At 33.5% G+C, this 5257-nt stretch overlaps 1 protein-coding gene and 1 long non-coding RNA gene across 12 annotated transcripts in view; one reads left to right on the top strand and one right to left on the bottom strand.

The window, feature by feature from the left end:
* The window catches only part of LOC106871672 (peripheral plasma membrane protein CASK), a 516651-nt gene that overhangs the window by 225696 nt on the left and 285698 nt on the right, over window positions 1–5257 (top strand). The window lies entirely within an intron of this gene.
* LOC128249960 (uncharacterized) overlaps window positions 1–5257 on the bottom strand; it is a 27012-nt gene that overhangs the window by 5269 nt on the left and 16486 nt on the right. The window contains exons 2-3 of one of the 2 annotated variants that reach the window (XR_008266106.1): window positions 4037–4233; window positions 338–1507 (exon numbers count right to left, since the gene is read on the bottom strand). This is a non-coding gene — a long non-coding RNA (uncharacterized LOC128249960). Of the gene's footprint in view, window positions 1–337; window positions 1508–4036; window positions 4234–5257 lie in introns of those variants that run through there. The other variant, XR_008266105.1, reaches the window with a different exon arrangement.

Here is a 5257-nt window from a genome sequence, read left to right on the forward strand (position 1 = left end):
TGTATATATATATATATATATTTATAAATATATATGCACACACACACACACACACACACACACACACACATATATAGTTGATGATGATGATGTTTGACCTTGACACATATTTCAATGTCGGACCATGGCATCTCATTACACGAAATGAAATGAAAAAGCCAATTATTTAGAAATTCTCTTTGTACTTTAAAAAAAGACAAATTGCTTTCTTCTTAGGATTCTTTTTTGTTTTGCTCTTTTTGTTGTTGTTGTTGTACATGACTGGTTGATCATTCTCATTTTCTTCTTCTTCTTCTTCTTCTTCTTCTTTATCATAATTCTTACCAAATATTTTGCCTTTTTTTAATCATTAAAGGCCAAAAAAAAAAAGTGATTAAGAGAGAACTACCATTAACTACACCTATAATTCATTTGATCAGCAACATGTGTGTGTGTGTTGTTTTAGTACTTTAGAAGCTGTGTTAGGAGTAAGTTCGTTTATTAGTGAGTCAAGGCATGGATTAATAAGTTCTATGTATTATTTAGAAAATGCTTTAGTAAGTTAAAAGATGTGCTAGTCTGGTTTGAATAGTCAGTTTAGGAATATATTAGTTGTGTTGGTAAGTTAGTGGGTTATATTATTAATAAATCAAGAGATGTGTTACTATGTTAGTGTATTAGTCAGTTAGTGAGTTTGAAGTTCAGTTTGTAATTTGTGTCTCATTGATTTTGAAACCAATCGATTGAGTGGAGGTTGGTGGAGGTTGGTGAATACGTCTTTCTCCTCACACCACCACCACCACCACACTAATGGCCTTTAGAAGAGACGAGTTGTTTGGAAGAGACGAGATCTCATCAATGATAGACAGAAACTTCCTGTCCTGAGCCACGGACCATGAATAATGAAAAGGCTGCCTAAACCAGACTTTACACAGAATCAATTAAAGTAGATTATTGAACTAAGAGAGTTTCATTGATTTTTCTTTCTGTCTTTCTTTGTATTAAGGTACAGGAAGTGACCCCTGTTACCAAACATTGGATACTATTGATTCTTTCGTCCATGCTGTTTTTAACATTAGAAGCACAAGACATAAATGGAGTGCTGTCAGGTTCAAGTAGATGGTTACTGATTATGTAGGTCAGCGAAGAGGCTTAACACTCAGCCACAGACAATTTCTCTTTCATCTTCATACATTTAAACAAAATCACAAAACCAAACAACCTGTATTTTTTTTTTCTTTTTGCCCCTCCACCCATGACAGAACTACTTATTGTTTAAGGAAGCTGTGTTATGTCAATAACAATTGTTAATTCAAGGAGAATTAACCATTGTTGGTGACCAGGTGCTGTTAATGAAAACAAGATTATGTACTCAAATGTTCAAATATTTATTAGGACAAGTTTATTTATTCCAGTTTACTTAACTGGAAATAAATTCTTCATGATTGGTTTACAAAAGAAATATGATCCAGCTGAACAAATAATGGTTGAAAGTAAAACCATCCCAGAACAATCTATTGAAGCAGTCCTACAAAAAAATGATGTAAAACTACTTAAGAAAAGGTAACATAGCAATCTGTGTCACAGAAATGCTGCAAGTTATCCAAAACCTGTAATATTTCAGGAAGAATTAGACATTTTTTTAACCTCAATATTTGCAAAATAGATTTTATATAAAAATCTTTTTATGCTAAATTATTAATTGAATTTGATTTATTCCAAGATTAGGTAAATTTTATTTTTAACAACAGAATCTTGGTTGTTGTGGTGTGGATGCGAGAAAAAGGAAGAGATTTGGTAGGAAGAATTAGGATCTCATTAATTGATGGGTTAATGAGGAGAGATGGAGGAAATAAATAGCAGAGAATTGGAGAAGAGAAAGAGAGAGGGTGAGGTAATTGTTTAACCGAAGGTCAGTTGTGATTGAGTAGGTTGAGTTTGATTAAAGCCATTCCAGCCATGAACATTCCACTTTATTTTCAGGTAGAATGTATTTATGATCACATTCTCCAACTTCCTCTATTTTATGATGGGATATCATGATTTTAGGGAGATTTGGTTGCTATTTCTAGCAGCTAGAGAGAGAGAGAGAGAGAGAGAGAGAGAGGTCATGTCGGTTGACAGTTTGGAGAAAGACAGCAGATATATTCTGCAGAGGAATTCACAAAAAGCAAAGAGGAAATGGCCAACCAAACTGAAGGAGAGATTACAGTGAAGACTTGTTTAAGCCATTGCAGGATAAAAAAATTGATGTAAAACTATTGATTTTTGTGATGTTGGAGCTGGCCTCAATGGTGCCTGTAATCCAATGATAGGATTTTGTAGAAACAATCAAACATTCTAAGGTTGATGGTTGGAGAGAGAGAGAGAGAGAGAGGGGGGTAGCTTGGTATAAATTATTCAGCTTCATTAGAATATTGACTGTGAGATTAAGGAACAAAATAACAAGACAAAGCAGATGTAATTATAATAATAATAATAATAATATCAACAACAACAAGGGTGGTGGTGGTGGTGGTGGTTGTTCAATCTGTTATGTTCTTATTTACATGAAGATACCTCAGTTTAGGAGAGAGAGAGAGAGAGAGAGAGAGAAATATGTTGATCTGTGTTATATAATTGAGAGTTTAGAGGTTCCTATATCAGATTCAGTTGACGGTTGTGGGTGAATCCATTAATAAGCTGAGAACACATTGGAACATTCAGTTTTAATTAGCAAATTTTGATTAACTTTGTTCTGTGTGATGTTAAAATGTAACATCTTGCCCAAGATTGTAAAAACTAACTGAAGTTGGCATCGTTAAAGTTTTTAAATTTATAAACACGTAATTCTGTTTATAAAACAACACAAATATTTATGATACAAACACACAAAAAAGCACAAAAAACAAAATGTGTTTATTTTTTTAATTTTATGTAAATGCATTCTTTGTGGTTGGTTGTAAAGGAAAATCAAAAGAAAAACCTGCTTTAAATGTCTTGTTTAGGAGGGGGTTGGAAAAAATTTGTTTCATGCTTCAAAGATTCTAAATGATGATTGCCAAGAAGTAATGAGATTTATTTATTAATTAACAGTCAATATTAAAATGCTTAAGGTAGAAATAAGGTAGAAAAAAGAATATTTGTTTCTAGAACTGTCTTCCTGTATAAAGTCCATGGACAAAACTATATCGAATTATTTAAAATGTTGACATTCATAGATATTATTGTTTCCATCCTGTTGACTACACTAATGTTTCATGTAATGTAAGCTATATTACAGTTCCAACTGATCTGGACTATGTAACAGATTCCTGGAATGTAGACTTCATTAGTTGCATAGAATGAATATGTGGCAATGTTAATTTCATCTGAACAGTATTAGTTTCATGTAATCTGGGCTCCACTGGACTATATTACGGTTTTATGTAATGTAAACTATATTAATTTTCTTTAAAGTAACCTATTTTACAGTTTCCCATGATCTGGACTATATAAGGCTTGCATGCGATGTGGACTGTATTATAACCATTTCATGCAATCTGGACTATATTCCTATCATGTAAAGGGAACTATATTCAACTGCTCTGAAAATAAGTAGCAGCCAGCTATTGTTGGTGCCACCCTTTCTTCCTCCATCAGTCACATCTGGAATGTTTCTCTGAGTCATGGGGTTGACATAAAAGTGTGAGTGTCATCTTGGGACTACACAGACCCCTGAAACATTTCGTGAAAGCATGGTACTTGTTTTCCCCAAGATGTCTTTGTTTGGTCATGGTGGCTAAGGCTATAATATAAAATAGTAAAAGTTGAATATCAGACTAAATATACTGCTGTGTTGTGAGTTCAACCTTTCAAGATCGCTAAAGGAAATACCAGTAATATAATAGTGTTGCTTCTCTTGCCTGTTTCTATCTCCTACAATTTGTGCCAAACTTTAAAATAATTACATCCCTCTATGTTTGTAATATTTAAAAATCCTAGTTATTTACCATAAATAGAGGTTCAGTGATACAGATCTTATTAATTACTCTTTAGGTTCATTTATTAATATTCAAGAATGGCAATCGAGACTTACTTAGAGATATGCAGCCACAACTCAATCACTCTGTTGTTGTCAGTCTCAACCAAATATTTGACTTCTTCCGAAATAGTTTAGCCTCGTCAGTTATTATTTAATTATCAATTGTCCCTGATGACACCACTTCACAATGAGGTCAATAGTTTGCCAATCTTTAAATTTGTTCATCATTGTTGGTGTACTTTGCCAAATTTCTTTTGTTAAGATAAAAAGTAAAAATAGAAACAAGTCACGAAAAAAAAAGCTAAGCTCAATGGAAATGGAAAGTAAATTTTAGATGGAAAAAGTTTATTGAAATTCAACAATTTGATTTGATATTTAGAAAATATGATATTGTGTTTACAATACAATTTAGAATATGGCCAGAATATTTGGCAAAGCTCTTTCTTTTAAGTTTCAAGTTGTCTGTATCTCCCGACCCTCTCTCCCTCCTCCTCCCCCTCTCCATGTATGTTTCAGACTCACGTGTATGGCTGTGTGGTTAAGCAAGTCTGCATTCCCCACTGACATGCTTTCCTCCTGGGCCTTCTAGATCAGAGTTGCCTAAACATTAGACATCAATTAGTTGAGTTGTGACCCTACTATTTTGGTGGCTACCATCTAAACATCATTGGTAAGGTTTCAATTCTCACCGAGCAAGCAAAATAATATTTTTTTATGTATGGTGTGTTGTTTTTGCTGCTGTTTTTATACCTGATCCTCTCTGGTCTTAGAACGTTACACAAGGTTTCATTTATATTGGGGAACTTTATGGACCCTTGCTGTGAAAGGGAGACTGCAGTTAAAAAGGAACAAATCTTTATGCAAACCCATTGTAATGGAACTTACTGCAAGGTTCATAACTATTCAATCATCATCATCGTCATCATCAAGATCATTATTATTCATTTTAATAATCTCCACCATGATGTTAATCCTTGTCTTTTTCATTACCTAAATCATCATCTTCATTCCCATAATCTCTCTTTCACACATACACACACACACACACACACTTCACTACACAAAGTATTCTTGGATAATGCCACTGTAAATTCTCCCATTCCCCCTAAAAAAAAAGAGTTGCAGAAATTCTGTTGTTAAAAAACATTTTCATAGATTTGGGTAAAGAACCATTGTTGAAGAGATTACAACAGTTGTCAGTTCCAGTCAAATGTTACAATTAATTAGCTGTATACACACACACACACACACACACACACACACACACACACACAC

The sequence above is a fragment of the Octopus bimaculoides genome, chromosome 18, assembly GCF_001194135.2.
Source record: "Octopus bimaculoides isolate UCB-OBI-ISO-001 chromosome 18, ASM119413v2, whole genome shotgun sequence".
Classification (NCBI taxonomy): Eukaryota; Metazoa; Mollusca; class Cephalopoda; order Octopoda; family Octopodidae; genus Octopus; species Octopus bimaculoides.